The 19,898-nt window shown below is 36.3% G+C and overlaps 1 protein-coding gene across 1 annotated transcript in view; it reads right to left on the bottom strand.

Annotated features, from left to right (window-relative positions):
* The window catches only part of LOC140146363 (GDP-D-glycero-alpha-D-manno-heptose dehydrogenase-like), a 43,032-nt gene extending 24,299 nt beyond the window's left edge, over positions 1-18,733 (bottom strand). The window contains exon 1 of the mRNA XM_072168185.1: positions 18,391-18,733. The gene's annotated coding sequence lies outside the window, so the exon portion shown is untranslated. The remainder of the gene's footprint in view (positions 1-18,390) is intronic.
* Between the last annotated feature and the right edge of the window lie 1,165 nt (positions 18,734-19,898).

Consider the following 19,898-nt stretch of genomic DNA (forward strand, 5'->3'; position numbering starts at 1 on the left):
GGTAGTACTGCTCCTACTCCTAGTCTCCCAGACACCTTGCGATCTCTCTTTGGGATATTTTTACCAAATAGAGTAACAATCTGTCCTTTGACATATTTAATTTCATTTGTTTTAACCATGTTTACGACTTATCGTAGTGCAATTTCGCCGGCGACATCTGTCATGTGTATCAGGGCTGTCAACTCTCACGCATTGGCCGTGAGTCTCACGCATTGGGTCACTTTCTCACGGTCTCACGCCAAGGTAGTATAATCTCACGCCAAGGTAGTAAAGCTCACGCAAAAAGCTGGAAAATTAGTAAAATCTCACGCACCGTCACGTATAATTTGTTGCTCCTAACCCCCCGCTTTTCACATTCTCGAGCTACCGTGGCTCAAATAATCATGGTACAAAATGAACATTGGAGTCGGCAAATCCCGGTACGTCTCTTGTCTCACGCCAAGCAATTCCAAAAAGTTGACAGCCCTGTGTGTATTCATGTGGGGGCAGACATCTTGGTTGTTTGTTGACTTGTTCCACTGCCAAAGACTGTTCATTACGATGTCTGTGATTGGTTCATTTTGGGGCTAATTTCTAAGGACAGCACTGATTGGATAATTACGCATTACATCATTGGGAGATAACGCGTTACCGAAAAAAAGCAAAAATTTGCACTTGCGCAAGGAAAATAGTCCACTAGGAAATTCATTTTGTTCCGATTTATTCAAGATTCGACAATTTTCATGACTATTTTTTGATATTCCTTAACTATTTCTTTATTTAAATTGTAAAGAAATAGTTAAGAAAAGTTAAGAAAGTCAAAATAACTTTTGAATCTGAACCTGAGAGAACTAAAATCTTTAAGACATTTTAATGTTAAACTTCCGTTGGTTTTGCGCCATTGTCACATAAGGTTAAATTATACAGACCAAAATAATCTCTAGCACACTGGGGAACCAAGTAATAACTCGTTATGGTGGCTTTTTTAACCAAAAAATCACATTTCTCAACTGAATTTCAACTCTATCGGGAGTGCAATCGATGAAAAAATTATTTAGCAAAACTTAGAAACCAATTTGAAAACCTAAAGCCAAGCACAAAAAATTCCTTAGCATAAAAACCAACACTGTATTGTGTAACCCTACGGTTCTGATGACGATGACTCCTTAGCTTCGCTGGAGCCAAAAAGGAGGAGAGAAAAAAGTTAACATTGCACGTATAGTAGGCCTATGCCTAAAAACATACAGTTGGGTCGATTGGAAGTAGGTCTTATAATAGGCCTGCAATTACTTTAGGCATTGCTTGAAGGTGGGTCCTCGTCCTAAAAGTAAAAGCATGTGAAATTACTGCCGGCCCGCCAATATGCAGGGCCTGTCGCGCATCATCACATTTTGTCACCAAGTCAGTATTATTATTAAGACGGACTCCGTGCTGACTTTAACACCAATACATGCATGCTTTAATATTGTGAGTCTCAACTCTCAAGTCTTGTAAAGCAATGATTTAAATAGTGTAAAAATGATGCACCAAATGGCTTCAATTGGGCCTCATTTTGAACAATTTCCCAACTTCTGAGGGGGGAACATCCCCTCAAACACCCCCCTGCGTAGTGGATAAACAAGTAGCCATTTTCGCTTCTGCTTTCAATATTTGCCAGACTTCAAACTAAAATTTTACACAAAATAGTGCCAAAATGGTCCACCAAATCGCTTCAATTAGGTCTTCATTTTGCAAAAGTTTCTTACATCCCCCCTCAGACACCCCCCTGTAGTGCACAAACAAGTAGCCATTTTTTGCTTTCGACACTTTCCAATTTATGTTAAACACAATTTATATAAGCTAATATCATGAATATGTAGGGAATTGCCCATTTCACAAATTTTTTCGGCTTTTCAAACTAAAATTGTACACTCTAGGCCTATAGTGTCAAAATGGTCCACCAAATTAGGTCTTCATTATGCAAAAGTTTCTTACTTCTAAGGGGGGGAACATCCGCCCTCAGACACCCCTCTGCATTGTGGCCAACCAAACATATTACCATTTCCGCTTCTGTTTTCAACATTTCCCAATTTTTGTTTAACACAATTTACAGGCCTACAATAATAGGGAAAACTTGTCCACGAAATTCGCGCAAAAGGTTTCATGGACCGCTCATTTCACAATTGTTTGGGCTTTTTCTACCTAAAATTTTACACTCTATAGTGTCAAAATGGTCCATCAAATCGCTTCAATTAGGTCTTCATTTTGCACAAGTTTCTTACTCCTCAGGAGGAACATCCCCCATCACACACCCCCCTGCGTTGTGGTTAAACAAATTACCATTTTTCGTTTCTGCTTTCAACATTTACCAATTTTTGTTACACATGTTTAACACAATAAATTTATAGGAAAAACTTGTCCAAGAAATTTAAAAACCTGCTGTGAAATGCCAAGAAGGTATGCCTCACGATCCCCAAGGTGTCAAATGAAAACAAAGTCCCCCCCGGCTGATGCAACATGGTTCAGCTATATAGTGACAGTGGTGAGGGACGGAGGTTGGTGTAAAATCCTTGAACATAATGTTGCAGCGGAGCAATGTTTTAAATATGCAAATTTTCCCGCTTGCTGCACTCGCAATATATAGGTAGGTCCTATATATCTAGACCTTTTAAAATTTGCAAATTGGGATCCCACAAATTTGACATATGCAAACTGGGGGGCAAGTGATTTGTGGCAGGCCGGGAGGGCAAGAGATTGTTGGTACGCTATTTGGAAATCCCCCCAGTTCATAATTATTGCACAGCCCCTGAAGTGAGGGAGATTGTCCAATAAAAGGCCATAATACGGCTGCATAAATCGTTTTAGTACTTTGAGTATCCTGATATATTGGCTAAAATAAGATAGAAATGCTGATCGACACAATAGATAGGCCTAAAAACTTTATCTTTTACCATACTTAGTGTATAAATTTATGCATAATGTTCATTAAACTTAGAGTAATTTTCTCGCATTTTTTAACACTAGCTTACAGCCTTTTCATGACAGATAAAACACGTTAATAGCCCTGAGAAACTGTAGAACTATGAGAAGAGAAAACATGCAAACAAGACCTTCATGTTAACACTTTCTTTGCATAGTCTTAAAAATACAACCTTAAACATCATATTTTCAACTTGCTATTTAATAAAATCATCATGAATATGTTACCCCAGTTCAGTATTAACGGATGGGTAGGGTTTTATTGTAGTTGATGATGACCTGTGTGACAGTAAAACATTGACAGCAAGATTTAGTTTGTTGTACTCTTCATCAGTAGCTAGTATTTAATGGTGTTAACCTAATCGTACAATAACACGTTCAAATGCTTACTTTTAAAGTATGATTATCAGAATATTTATGTTCTTTTAAAGTTTCCAAATATATCTCTAAATAATTGTGATCATGAAACTAGATTAATTAAATCGAATTAAGGCGATATAATACCCCGATTTTCATCAGTACCCCTCTTCTTTTTTTTCTTGCAAATTTATTAAGTACATATATATGTTTATCACCTCATGTCCTGAACTTATAAAATATATCTACATATAAAGTGACTTTCAACCATTTTAGTAAGTCATTTTTAGCCCTATATATTTTTTGTTTACTGTAACCTAGTAACTCAGATCTGTGTTTCATAACAAACCATAATTTATTCTTTTCAAAATGTTCAAGTAGGGTACATGAATAGAATACATTAAATCCTTTGTTATACTCTCTATAGAAAATCTATAGTGGTGCATGCAAAATACCTACCATGATATAACACTGAATAAATTAAATAAACACTTATACAATGGATGCATAGTAATTAGTTGTTAGGAGAAGAAAAGGCTATTAGGTCACCGTATGTCAGGTTATAGGTCAATTGGTTCAGGGTCAAAATTGTGAGAGTCTGTGATATCATATGAGGCATAATTTTGATATTCTGTCTTTAACTGGATATATATCGAGAAGTGCATGGTGGATATACTAATATACCTTGGGATGTAAATGGTGAGTACAATTTAGAATGCCTAGTTGAGACGGATTTCACAAATAAATATAAAATAGTTACCAAAATCACAAACGTTAAGCTTACGGAAAACTACCCAATATGGTTGTATAGGTGACAAGAAATACAATTTTTTCATCATTGCTGTAGTATGGTTGTTGTAACCTGTTACCTATGGCTTAATTAAGTTTCAGTGCAATAATGTCGCAAGTTAAAAATACAAAATATAGCTCAACATTGAAAATAGAAGCATTTTAACCAGTTCCTTTTTTGATAGTTGTGGAGCACCAAGTTCATGAAGTCATAAAAGAAATCAGGAACCACTTATTCCCATTTTACATATCAACTTTATTTCCCTAATGTGTTAGCAACACATATCCAAAATTTTAACGAAATCCGTTGATAGTAAGCTTTCCAAAATGAAGTGAATTTAAATCATCAGTGATGTACCTCCTTTTGGCTTCTATCTGTAAAAGCATGTAAGCTACATTGATACCGATACCACCAATAAAACGAGAAGATTTGCCCCTTCATTTTGCATACCACTTTGTCCAATTTTTTTTGTAATTTCTTCACAAAATGCAAAAAAATGCAAAACAAAATCAATGGGTGTAGTACCCCCTTAATTCCAAATGATATCATTAAATATGACAATAGTATTGATTATCAACTAATTGTTGCAAGTCAAGTAATTTAGGATGTTATAATTAATTATGCATTCGAATTTCTGGAGCAAAACAATAACTTGAATATGAAATTTGTAAATTTAAGTACATCTTAATCTAAATATTTATGCTTCTTCTTTACTTATTAATACTTAGTTTCTTATTACTAACATATAAAGTTGGGCAATTCCAAGCAAAAGTGGACATGACTCAAAAAAATAAAATTGCCTCTATGTATTTTTTTTAACTTTCATATTATTCCAAACAGATGTAATGTTCAAGTTCTAAACTTTTTTCGGCATTTTTCTAACATTTTCTTTAAAAAAAAAAAAAAATTTCGGAGAGTGTATTTTTAGTCGAAAAATCCTGTTCAACTTAGATATTTTCCAAATGGGCCTATTTTATTACACAGGGGCACTTTTCTTTTTAATTTGATACATTTTATATCTATGAAATATGGTCTTCAAGAAATATCCATCACATTTTGAATAGTCCCCCGCTAATTTTTTCCTTTCATTGTGTTTTCATAGCACTAAATATGGTGTAGCACGAGTTACCGAAAGATGCATTTTTTTATATATTTACAAAATGTTGGCAATTTAGTTGATGCCACTTATTATTTTCCTTCTACTAGTAGTGCCTTGAGTAAAAATAGGAAATTAATATACAAAACACTATCCATCACATAATAATGACCCATTAAGAACTGTAGCACGAGTTACCAGTAGCACGAGTTACCGATGTAGCACGAGTTACCATAGCCCACTTCCCCCTGTACCAGCAAAGGTAATGCAATTACCACTTGGCAGCAATAGAGGATCTCCCAACTACATGAATATGCATTTATATGTGACCATGGTAACAGCTTTCTAGCAACAGTGTAGCCAATGGGGGGGGAGTAAGGGGCAGACTGCCCCATGACAAACTCAAATAAATGCAGTTCGTAATTAAGGTGCCCACACACACACCCCCACCCCCCACACACAAGTGTGTAAATAACATTAACAAAGGTTTGTAAATAAAAATAATATGGAATATGCAAATAAGCTCATTAATATTCATAAATATGCAAATAATGACACAAAATTATACAGCACATCAGGCCACCATATCCAACCAAACCAAGTTTGAAGTTGATTGGTTATTGCGTTTAAGCTGCAGAGTGGATTAATGAAAATGTAGGCAAAATTCGCAAATAAGCTCATTAATATTCATAAATACATGTATGCAAATAACATAACAAAAAACTACACAGCACATCAAGCCACCATTATCCTTTCACCATACCGGTACCAAGTTTGTAGTTACATGTATTGTGTTGGAGCTGCACAGCGGATTAGTGAATTTACTTCCCCCGGATAGCAAAACAAAGAAAGAAACAAACAAACAACCAGGCAAGCACACATATATGTGGGGCCAAAAATTAAAGAGAAAAGTGCCCTCCTAACCTGCTAACAGGAAAATGAAAGTAAAAATATGGAAGGCAAAGATAGAGAAAAGGTTCAAGGAGCCAGTTTCCACCCCGATCATGTGCAAAAATAGTGTAAATACCAAATTTTGCACACACCAATAAAGTCCTTTTTTGAGACTTTACTTTGTACAGTCTCTCTAAAAAACATGCTACATGTATACATGTAGTTTATATCCCACTAATTAATACAGGTCTGGTCAAAATGATGCAACCAAAATTTTAGTCCCCCCCCCCAGGATCTCTAGCCTAAGAACCAATCAATTAATACAGGTATTGGAAATCCTGAGATTAACAGCCACTAGTGACATTGATGATACTGAGATTTGTGTAGGAAATTGGTTGTTGAGTGTAATGAGGCTCATTTTCAAGGTGAAGTGATTGAAATCAGGCAAATTGTATTTCAGTAATGCACCAAGCAAATTAGCAAGAAATCACAGGAAATAGTCTCAACCAAAAGATGACCAAACATTCTATACCTCAGAAAGCAATTAAAAAAAAACTCTAGCCGATCATTGTAAATAACTATGAACATTACAAGTTTTGTGAACGAATTTAGGGTCCAATAACCTGGAAATAAAAGTTTTATCAATTGTACTTGACTGTTCAAGTTAACTGTTTAAATTTTAGCCCTAGTATGATGAAATAGCCAAACAGGATGAAGCAATGCATTTTACTTTAAAGTACATGTATGTAATGCTGGGATGTATGTCCCGATGTATGTATGTAATGTGTGTGGTACATTGTACATTGTATGCTGAATGCTGATACATACACTGAATAGTGTTATTTGTACATAGATGGGTTATTTGGGGGTTATTTGTACATAGATTGAGTTATTTGATCATTACACCAGTTGTTGAGGAATTGTTATCAAAAATTTGACATTTAGATGAACAATACCATTTTATATATGACCGGACAAACTGTAGCACGAAAGTTACCGTAGTACGAGTTACCATGTTTTTGCCAGTCAATGTAAAACTATGAGGGGCACAACTTTCTAATGTATACCAAAACAAACCTTATCATAGCAATTGCTTATCATATAATAAATAAGACTTTAGTGTTTTTTGTTTTAGAACACCATCAAAATAAAAATGAGTGATTTTTAAGCATGTCACAGCTCGTAGCACGAGTTACCGATTTTTACAGCTGTCCCATACGTACAAAAGTTGATATCCTGAATTAGCAATACTATGAGGATCTAGCCTTGAATGTTGGGTATTAAAATACAAAAAATAAAGATTCCAATCAAATAATTTTAAAAGCTGGAGCACAAATTATGTAAAAGGACACCCAAAAGTGTAGCACGAGTTACCGTGGAATTGCCCAGTTATATTCACTATCTAAACATAATAATTAATATTATAGCATCAATTACTACTTGTAATTATGGTCTTTCTACATGTATTCTGTTACTATGACATCATCACTGAATTTCTTATTTACAATAACATCACTTCCTTATGAGTTATATTACCCTGCCACACTGTACACTAATAATATAGAGAAGTTCCAAGCTAAAATGCAAATCCCTTATCATAATATGACAATTTAACAAAAGACTAAATTCCACTTTTTAACCATCTTCAAATAAACTACCTAGCCTTTTATTTGCAAATATTGGATTAAGGTAGTATGAACGGCTAATCAAGCTTGCAGGAAAATAGCCACAATAGCAAATAGGAATTGTGTATTAATTTAAAACTTAAGAGCAAACTAAAGATAAGTCTTCACTCCACCTATTTTTAGAGTTTCGTAAAAATTTTACCATTTCTTATGTATTTCTTTATTTTTTGAAAATTACCTAAATTTTTCCACATTATAATTTTTTTTACCAACATGGAGTGTGATATGGTTTTCAAACTTTCAGGGATGGTGTATAAGCTTAATATCTAAATTCTCTCGCCAGCTTTTTTGGATAAAGTGTTTAATTTTTTAGAAAATTAATTTTTAAATTTTTGATTTTAGGGAAATTTAGAAACACCTATAACTTAAAATAGAAACACTTAATTAAAAAAAGCTGGCGAGAGAATTTTCTAAATTTGATTACCTTTCATATGACACCTTGTTTGTTGAAATTGGACCTATATTTGGCTCAAAAAAAATTCTAGAATTTAGGTAATTTAGTGTTTCTAGAAAAAGTCAAGAAAATTGAAAAAAGTACTAACATTACCATTTTATATCTCCTTTGTTAAAGCCAATATCTTAGAAAAAATTGCTGTCCTTTATTAATTAGTGTTTTTGCAATAAAATAAATTAAAAACCAGATTTATGTAGTGGGTATAAAGGAGAGAAAATCACATTTAAACAAATTACTTGTTTTCAAAAATTGAGCTGATTTGAAGAACTTGGCAACATGCCAAAAACATGCCGTGTGTAAAGTCTATGGGCAGGTGAGTTTTTCTCACCCATCTCCACATGCTGTATAATTTTCAAAAAATCTGAGCATGACACCGTAGCCGTTCATACTACCTTAAGCATGGCCAAACGAGTTTCAATAGAAAGTGAAGGTCTCATCACTATGCATGGTTGGGTGTTTTCATATTGCTTAGATAACACTTATTAAGCCCATATTGTGACTTTCTTACATAATCTGAACAAAAGTCCTAGATGAAGTTCTGACTAGACAGGACTTTTGGGTGCTAATTATGGCAATACTATTAACCTAATATCTCCTAATATGGCCTATAGGTAGGCCATATATACAAAATACATTACACTTAGATATTTTGTAAGTGTCTAAAATCTAAACTAAACAATACTCTTATCTTATCAAATTAATGATAAATCTACATCTAAATGCAAAACTGATAATATCTTTAAACTGATAACATACCTCTTTAGGTGAGCGCAAGATCGTCTTAGAACATAGTTATATTCCATGTAGGCGGAAACAGAAGATCTTTGTCTTTAAATTTCATCTTTCTTCATAATGCCAAAATACCTTAATCTTAAATCTTACCAAGATATGTCATCTAAAATATAAAGTTACTGTTAACAAATATTAATAAAAGTTTAACAAATTAACATACCTGTGTGACAGTAAAACATTGACAACAAGATTTAGTTTGTTGTACTCTTCATCAGTAGCTAGTATTTAATGATGTATTGTTAACCACTGATGCAGAGAACAACAAAAGAACTCTTGTGTCGAAGGTCACACAGGCTATACCAAAAAGTTTTATGGGGGTAGCTCTTTTCATGAATAAATCAGGTTGTTACAAATAGGATTTATTTATGCAGTGAACTTATTGTTGCCTTGCGCATACCATGTCTCCAGACCGCGTACGCGTGCCAGATGAGCTCAATACCGTTCAGTTGTTTACAAGTGTCCCAAGCTCGATCTCCAGCGCAGCGCATTACATACGCAGCATAGCTTTGTGCTACCATATTTGAATTGAAACTGGGGCGGGGCTATCATATAATTGACACCAGAATCACGGGCTTAGTTGAACGATTTTTTGGAAGTGAGATCTCTAACACTTGAACAGTCTCGGCGTGGGGAGCGGTCACTGAAATTTAGCGTTCAATATAGGAGGTGTGATTAGTGTAGTGGCATCAATTTGTGTAGAAAGAGGAATTGGTTGTGGGCGCTGTGAATGGGTTTTGGGCGCTGTGTATTTAGAATCGGGGGTGAACTATGGCATATTTTGATAGGCTATTATGTTATTATGTAGGCCTATCGTTCCATAATATCCAGGCCGGACCGAACCGAGACTGTGGGACAGTCTAGATCTGCCCTGGGCAGTTAATGGAACGAATATAGTACCGTGGTAAACATAATTTGCAAGCTTTAGATGTGCTCTGTACAAGTTTGCACTGGATTGTAAATCAGTGCAGATTATTGAAATAGAAGAAATGCATTGTGGGTGGAAGTGTAAACTTCTCTGTTTGCTTTTATTCTATCCTGCACAGATGTGCTGTCCACCTGAGAAATTAAAAATTCAACATCTGCAGGATTGGCAAAAAAATCAACCAGAATCGTGAGTCAGATGAATATTGATCAAAAAGTCGCTTATTTTCCCTTAAACCATTGGTTTCTATGGGACAGGAAACTACCGGAAGTGAGCTAATTTGAACAGTCGTCAGTTTTTTTCTCAACCAGTGGTTTTCATTATTTGGGACAGAATTTTTTTATATCAAAAACTCACCCAACTGGGCTACCAAAATCACAGGCTTGGCAACCCTGGACATGTTTTGAAACAATGAGAGCTAGTTAGGGACTTGCCATGTTCTGATTTCATAATTTGATAATAAAAATAGACTCACATCACTTGCAAGGTCTGTCTGTGAGTACAATATAATGCATGAAAATTTTATAGATTAATAGTCCCTATCTAATGTATAAACAAATCTTGCCCTGATAACTTCCATAGGTGGTGGAAGCAGGGGGGGACATCCAACCTAAACTTTTCCAGGGGTAGCATTAAGGCCCGAAAGTCGAGGGTTGTTTTCCTGTGTTTTTCACTCTCGAGCTTGCAGAAAATCCAAATACATGGGGTGAAAATTAAATCTCGGGGGTGACAAATATTTTGCAGTGTAGTCAGGTTAGGAGTTAGGTCCAAAAGTAGAGGGTCAGAGTTCACCCCGAGAAATAAATATTTTTTAAATTTAGGGGATCATTCACCCCTGATCGGGGGTTAACGATACCCCTGGGGACATCCCTCCTAAATGTCCTAATATTAGAAAAAATTATAGTGCAGTAATTGCCCTGTGCCTTTGTAGTACTAGGCAAAACAGCATAAAAAGGGGACTATCATTCAAAATGCTTAGCGGTGGGTCTTGTTTTAAGCCGCTCATGCTACTGAGCATTTTTAATTTGACACCTTTAAAAAAAATCAGTTGAAAAATTACATGGTGCCTGGTGCCGGCCAAAAAGCTAAGGTATCTGAAACATCAACATGTTTTATAGCCTATCAGTCACTATTTTGTAGCCCTCAAACAAACACTGTGTTTTGGGTCAAAATAGGGTAACATTTTCCACACAATTTTTTTTTAATGCTTCTGCCATGTCGCCACTGTTAAAGCTTAGCTACCTTAAGGTATGAGACAAATAATTAAGGGATAGAATTAGTGCATTTTTGAAGTGTTAATTATAAAGGAAAGGGGAGATTGAGTACTCTCATTAGCTCTTTGTTTGACTGAAATCGGTACTGTGGTCCAAGAGTTTCGATAATTTTAAGATGTTAATTTGGAGATGCGCAATTTTATTTCTTTTTATTTTTTATTATTTTTCATCCAGCTATTTCTATTATTAAAAATTTCTATTTTTTTCAACCTGTGATATTTAATTTCTTAGGTTAAAAATATGTATCTCAAAAACTAAACAAGCTATCAAGACCAAATTTTCATCAATAGGTACAATAACTTATGCTCCTGCTTATCAATTGAATTAAAAATAATTCATTAAAATTGAATTAAAATTCTAATTTACATAACAATTAAAAACAGTGTTTCTAGACATTAGTCGCTATTTTTGTATTATTGTTGTTTTTTCTTGAATATCAATGTTTGAACATTCTAGTGATCTCATTTTTCCTTATTTCTGAATGAACCTTTTCAGAATTACCAGTCAATGCATTTTAAGGCGCGCGAGTGCGATCGCGCGCATAGAGCTCACCTTAAATCACTTTGAAAAGGCGATTTATAAGCGCACCTTGTTTCCAAGCAGTGCACTTACTGTAAAAATGTTGCTTTATGCCATAAAAGTTCGGTCCATTTTCGCCAAAGTGCAGAATTCAGCAGCATTGCAAGCTTTAATGGACGAGTGGAAAAGTCATACTTTACTCAATAAAAACTGACATTTCATTTCAAATGAGTTCAAGTTTAGGCCAAATATCATTATATTTATCGAATTACTGTAATATTTTGGCTATAAAACATATATTTTCCTTTGGATCGAACCAGATTTTCATGATAAATTTAATGCAACCATTAAAATTTCAAATAATGCTCAATGTAAAAAAAAACCTAAATCTCACTATTAAAACCACTGCACGTACATGTAGGGGAGAGCGGGGAGTGTTCGCCCTATTTTTTTCTGACCAGCCTAGCGATGTCAATGTTAAGGTTAGGGATGACCTGATTAGCCCATGTGAAAGCCCTATGTCTTAGCTATATACGACCACAATCCCAGAACTATAGGCCTTACAATAGCAACAGGATAGAGCAAACAAAAACGTTTTGCAAAGTGGCGAACTTGCCCCATATTGGGGCAGGTTCGTCCATAAGTTCACCCTAATCACAAAAAAAAGTTTAAACATCGCCTAACAATAACATATTCAATGCAAACATTTAGCAAGAGTATAAAGGGCATTCATTTTCTTCTGGGGAATCACTAAATTTGTTGCAGGGGTCGGGTCAGGGTAAAATGTAGGGGTCCAAAGTGAGCTTGAACGTATCGTGTTTACAACTTCAGGGGGATTATTGATTAGGACATAAACGGTGGTATGAATAATACTGATACCACATAACTTTAAAAAACATGCTTTTCAGCAGTTTTACCTTGTTTAATGGTATAATTATCAATATTTTGCATAATACGCTGATGGGGCAGGTCCGCCCTGCAGCTTGGGGTAAGTCCGCCCGGGGAAGATATAGGGCGAACATGCCTCATCCTCAAAAGGGCGAACGTGCCCCTTGAACACATTTTTGTATTTTCTTTAGGGTATGCAAAATACAAACCGAATAAGGAGTTTATAACTGCATTAAATCTTTGACAAATCCCATATGTTCCCAATACAGATTTCCATTAAAACCATCTGTATTTATGTATCAATGATAATACAACATTATTAATGCAAGAAAAAATTACGTTTTGGTGTATTTTTTTTGTTTTGGCTGCAGTTCTTGCGAATAACTTAAGGATTGGAATGCTCAAGACAGTCCACACGGTGGATTTCCCCTCCAGTACCGCACTGAAAACAAAAAACCCTTGGTGTGAACGTACCTATTGTTATTTGTTATCACAATAAACTGCCCAGTACAATGGAATTGCAGTGAACCGTTTCATTAGTTGTATCAAAGAGCTCAAAAGAGCTCAATCAGGCTCAGAAATTTGGTGAGAATCACAGTCTGATTTGCATTGCAAGAGATCATTTTCATAGATTTTTTGAGCCTATAGATAGTAAGTAAATGGTGGAGAATCTAAAAATTCTTGCAAAATAATGTTGCCAGAACCCAGTGGCAGTACAACTGAATTGCAGTGATCTGTGAATTATTATTGGTTGTATCAAAAAGCTCAAATTCAAAAGAGTTCAACCAGGCTCAGAAATTTGGTGATAATCAAAGTCTGATTTGCAGAGATTGATCAAAAGTTATCATATTTTTTGCGCCTTAACTAAATTAATGGGGGAGAATCTGAAAATTCTTGTAAAATAATTTTAATTATTTTTAATTAATTAAGTTTAATTAAAAGTTGCCAGAATCCAGCAGCAGTTATTAAACTGAATTGCAGCGATCTGTGAACCTTTTTATTAGTTGTAATTAATAACAGCTCAAAAGTGTTCAATCAGGCTCAGAAATTTGGCAATAAGGCCCTTAACAATTTTCTGAGTTTCCTGTTTCCCGTGCGCGTCCGAAGTAGAGAATTGCAAAATATTTAATTATTTTATTTTTATTTTGGATTTTCTCTTTTAAAATAACTTTTAATGACTTCCATTTGCTACTTTCTGACTTTGCTTATGGCCACGCGTTTTGAACTCGCCACCCAAAAATGGTTGTTTTGTTACGCTTGTCCAAATATCGAGACTCATTTAAAATTGTTATATATCTCTGCTTAAACAAAAGGTACTGAAGTGTGTTTGGTGTCATTTTGTAGCTAAATGAGTGCCCTAACAGACATCCAAAGGAGAACTGTGTATCACCTAAGATAGTGGAGTTAGAGTTGTTTGAGTTCAGAATGACCGAGGTGGTTGATGAGGCGGATGAGGCGGTGGCGGTATGTGCAAAGTCTATGGGAAATAGTGTGTGTGGCGCTGTGCGCGTTGAATCAACTGATCATATCTTTGCATCCGTTTGGGCTACAGACATGGTTAAGAGCTCTTTTGAAAGATTATTAAATCTGCTAATTGTTTTTAATCATTTTGAACTCTTTATGATTGGTTTAGTCTATAAAATGCAAACTTTTATGTACAAAACTACCCGTTTTCATATTTTAAAAACACTGTCTGTAGGCCTATAGTAAGCAATGCGGATGTCTTCAAAATCTAAAAGTTGCTGTAAATTTTTAATTACTTATCCTATCATAGTCAAAGTTTACATTTTCTGAGAGGAAATTTGATGAGGAATCTAAATATGGACTTACTTTTTTTTTTTGTATGGGTTAGGGTAAAATGTTTCAGTTAAAAATATGTTAAATTGTAAAAAAATTTGAACATATTTTGGGACACCCTGTAATCCGAGATTGCCAAACAGCTGTGATTTTGTTTCTTCCAAAGTCAGTAGGCTCCCCCTAACCTCTAACCAAATCAATGTTGTTTACTTTCAGTTTATAACTGCAAGTTAGTAATAAGCAATACATTAAGTGACCCATTTTTTATTTGGATTTTTTTTATTCCACCCTGTATAACTTCAAGGTCACCCTGTACAATGAGTTGAAATGTGTATATTTAAATTACTTTTTCCTTCAGCTTTTCAAAAATGTATAACGAGTGAGTAACGCTAAGGGTGGCAAGTTCAAAACACATGGCCTTATATCAACTATAATGATGATAAACAAACAACATAACTGTACCATTACATACGTTGTAAAATAATTAAATGCATGTTCCTAGTCCAAACGGGTTGATGTAGGTTGTGACCACTTGTTTTAAAATAAAGTCTGATTTGCAAATCCAAGGAGATCATTTTCATAGATTTTTTGAGCCTACACACTGAAGTAAAAAGATGTGTGATTCGTGGGGGAGGAGGGTGTAACCAATGACAGTAACCAACAACAGAAACCGGCTGTGAAGGAGACTATCGATGTTGTCACTCCAGTCCAAATTCAATTTCAGAAAATTTAATTGTCGGTTTGTCATAACATCGAGCTATCCACGAACCCAGTTCCCTTTGTACTAGATCGTTATGAGTCGATACTGAGCAATCTGGTATGAATGGTGCACTATCGATTTGCTAAGCTTCTTATCTATTTATCTATTAGCCGGTTTTGAACCGCCGTTATCACAACTTCTAAGCAGAATGACATCATTTTTACCCACAAAGCATTGTGGCCTTGACCATAAACAAAGGAAAACCATTTCCGGTAATTTTATAACGCCAATATTTCTTATGGCCAAGCTTGGCGGATTGTACTAAACAACATTGCCAGTCTTGGAAAACCTTTCCAAATCATTTCCACTGGTTTAAAAGTCCCGCAGACACCCGCCAGTATAAATCACGATCAGAAAAAGTACATAAATTCACCGTAACTTTGGAAGGAAATGAGGGAATTCGATCAGGTTTTCGCTAGTAAATCAACATGAACTTGGCAACACAATGACGCAATTGAAGATCATGTAACCGATGCAAAAGGGTACTAATACCAGTGTTGTAGGTCTCGAGACCAGGTCTCGGTCTCGAGAGACCATCTCGAGACCCGCGGTCTCGGATGTCAAGGTCTCGGTCTCGGACCTCAAAAGTCTCGGTCTCGGACCTCAAAAGTCTCGGTCTCGGACCTCAAAAGTCTCGGTCTCGGACGTTTTTGAGTTCGAGACCTGTCGAGACCTGAAGAAAAAGATTTGACTTTCTGTTGTTGATCATTACTTTTTCCTTACCCTAAATTTCAATGAATGTTGAAGAACTTGTTAAGAATAAAGATACAGAAATCATTTTTATGATACTGACATGTATGAGGTTAGGGATTTAACAATATGTGGAGTTATAAAGGACTCAAAAGTGAGCATGTTCGGATGTGAGCTTTAAATTTGATTTCATAATCAAAAATGCTAATGCTTTCGCCGCCACTATGATTAAGCTGGGGTGGGGTACTCAATGGCCATATGGGGGACGTGCTGCAAACATGGGTAGCAATTTCAGCCTTTCGGTATATCAATGACCTCCTTTTTTCTAGACCAAATTTGGTATTTGGACCCAAATTTAACAAAATGTGTCTTAATTTTTGAAATTTTCACAAAATTTGGAGGAAAAGTTGCAAAAATTAAGACACATTTTGTTAAATTTGGGTCCATTTTCTTGAAAAATTGGTACATTGATGGGTCTCCTTTCAAATTCCCAGCTGCACACCCCTACCCAAACCAAACTTGAGTATCCCCCGGGATTAAACCAAGGTCTCGGTCTCGGTCTTGGTCTCGGAACTTAGAGGTCTCGGTCTCGGAAGGGGTGGTCTTGGTCTCGGAAGGTTTGGTCTCGCCGTCTCGGTCTCGATCTCGGACGGGCAGGTCTTGGTCTCGGTCTCGGACATAGAGGTCTTGACTACAACACTGACTAATACATGTATGTACCATCCATTTCCGGTACGGGTCACCTGGGGGGGGGGTTGGTTTTTAAATTAGATTTTAAAATAGATGATCGATATTGTCGCATAACGATCATAAACATCAAAGGCCGTGTTTGAGGGACTGCACTGATTAAATCCATTCAAGTGATGACTCGCGTTGAATAGCGTAATCGGTAATAGATAAATCAAGTAAGTAACTTCCACTCTGAAAACTTAGAAACTTGTTTGATTCCACTGACTATTTGCAATCGAAATATACACAACACCAGAATATTCCGTAAGATTACAATTTAAATTAATTTTTACATTTTTAAAGAATTGTTTAAATACGTTTGAAAATTGGCAATGATTGTATCATAGTTCCACACTCTATCTTCTATCCACCATGTCCACACAGTAACTAATATTGTGTCGTTGTGGATAGTAAATTAGTATATAAATTTATATTTCTCGATCAATTGTACACCCGATAATATGAATAATGATCATGATGATAGTCATGATATTGATAGTAATTCTCATGCATCATGACATGTGTCATGTATTGTGTGTATGCATGAATTTCTATTCTAAGTTTTAGACTAGTAAAGTTAATTCTTTATTATTTTCGTGGTTCGAGCTGTGCGCCCAGCGTAGACGAGCGTACAGAAGAATAAACAATCACGTGATTGGTTGATCAACGCCGGACTTGACAACAAGCCGGTTGACCTAGACCAGAGAAAATAAAGGTAGAGAAGCGACACTCTCTGCAAACTGCCTATACCGTGCTATACCGCAGCTGAAGACATCTAATACAGCAGAGTGAGCAGACAGTACATGTACAATGTGATTCTCTCATTTATAATTAGGATTACGCCATTGCCAGAGCTTTGTTTTGTGAGCGGTACAAAGCGTATAAGTCCGCCCCACCGCTGTCAATCATTCTAATGAACAAATAAACAAGCTCTGGCAATGACGTAATCCTAATTATAAATGAGAAAATCACATTGTACATGTACTGTCTGCTGTACCATATGTCTTCCAACAAGTGCCGGAGTGTCGCAGGCCTGCCTAGACTCGCTGAGTCTCATGGACGCCGTTCCTATGTCCATCAGACTCGTACTTCCCATTTTGGATGTCAATGGGAAATACACACTTACCGATTTGCGCCGTTTAGAAACTTAAAAAAAAATCTTTAAAATTTTATCAATGTATATAAAATACCAACCTTATTGTGCTTGCTAATTTAACTTAAGACTCGGTTGAAACAAAATTAAGGATCGAATGCATTTTAGTGTCCAAAAGGCAAAATTATCGTCAAAGTTCTGCGAAATCGGCACCCTTGCGAAGGGTTCAGAATTAATCGAACGAAAATATCCGATCTTTGCGATCAAAACACAAAATTACAACTTTAAACATACTATTGGCAAAAGACATTATTACCAAACAATATAGAATAGAAAATTTGACATCATTTTCTCAAAATATTGAAGAAATTTGCTCACTAGACATCGAAAAAGCACGCAATCCAATTCCCGCTCAAACGCGTGGGAAACTGAAAGTGCAATAATCGTGACTAGGTTGACCCATTGGTCGTTGGCGCGGCGCGTACATGTAGTAGGCGACCTTGTCACTTCTACGCAATCGCAATTCAACAGCACGTACCCGGACCACGGAAGTAATAAAAATTTACTTTGCATGCATGCACTTGGACTGGTCGGCACTTGCACTTCAGTCTTCAACTTCAGACTTCTTTTTATGCAAAACACACATATCAGTAACTTACTGTAATTTGTAAATTAGAAAATGATATTATTTTTATAAGGGGAAACAATATACTCACAGTCAGTCACAATAGAGTCCGGTGTTGATACTGGGGGCTGGGCGCTGGCTAGTTGCTGTTGGGTCAAGCCTGAGCACTCGGGTGGCTGGCAGAGCAGAGATAAGCTTAAAATGTGTTTTTCCCGTGCACAATCTTGACAATCATTAATGCATGCAGCAGACTGTAACTAACTGTTGGATCACGCTGTCATAATTCAATTGCTGTCACCTCAAACGCAGCGATACAACTTCTATTGTTCGCAGCACGACTGGACATGTCATAAGATCTCAAGCTATCTTTCATTTCAGAAAAACACAGTACTTTAGTCCTGAATTATGTAATCAAAAATTTCTTTTATAAGCTGTTCATCACAGAGACCATGCTTACGTACTCGGCTCTTGAGCGCATGCGCAACCCGGCGAATTTGACATTTTTATGACCTATTCATAAGGGCGCAGATCACCAAATAGCTTCATTAATTGTTTAGCTCGTAAAATGATTAGATTAATGTTGATTTCTACGACGTTTTCTGCCCACTGCTGCACGCGATGCGACACACGTCCCCGTCCACGTGACCAACACCCCCTTGACCTCAACCATGTATTAATTAATGACTCAGTTTCAATTTAATTTTAAAGTTGTAAAAGTACGGTATTTAAACAAATTCCCCAAAATTTCCAATGCCGAGCGTAGCGAGCCAAAAAAGTCACGGTTTTATGTTTTTTTTGGGTTAAAAAAGGTCCAAATTTAGGGAAGAAGGTCCATTTTTCACAAAATCGCCCCCATAACATTGGAAAAAGACCACTTTTTCAAAATCAGCCCCCGCTCCAAACCGGCCTGATTTCATCGTTTTAATCAGAACATCCAAACATAGCAAACCCGTTAGTTTCAACTAGCAATAAAAGTCAAATTTGAATATATACGGTAGTTTTGCAATTTCAGGGGAAAACATTCAAATGTAGCCTACATGTATATTAAAATGATGCTATGCATGACAAGCCAAAGTGATGGTAATTTTCTATTTCTGGTTCATGGTGTATATTGTTCAGTGGTCCAGTCGTCTTAAATGATCCCATACTCAGATGATTTTTATTTTTTCAAGTTATGAGACTTGACAGTCAGGTGTAGCCTAATTAAGGCGCGTTTTTCTTAGAGAGACTGTAAAACAGGCTGTGTAAAATGTAAAAGTCGTTGAGCTTCTGGGACAATGTACGCGCGCAGCGAGCAAAAAAAAAGTGCCTCATGAAGTTCAATACTGTTTAAAGGAGCATTTCGTGATCCTAGCATCCTCAGCACGGTGGCTCAGTGGTTACGGCCTTGGACTCATAATCTGAAAGCTTGCTTTACGTACGTGGGTTCGTCCCGCCACCGTGTTGCGCGCCCTTGGGCAAGGCACTTTGTCTCGCTTGCTCAGTAGGCCTACCCCAACCAGGTGCAAATAGGCTGTTAGGGGTAGTCACAGTCGTTGTACTGATGAACCCTGCGCCATTTGTAGGCAGCAGACGGTGGCCAGTCCGACATATTCTAAG

Source organism: Amphiura filiformis, chromosome 2 (genome assembly GCF_039555335.1).
Source record: "Amphiura filiformis chromosome 2, Afil_fr2py, whole genome shotgun sequence".
NCBI classification, from domain to species: Eukaryota; Metazoa; Echinodermata; class Ophiuroidea; order Amphilepidida; family Amphiuridae; genus Amphiura; species Amphiura filiformis.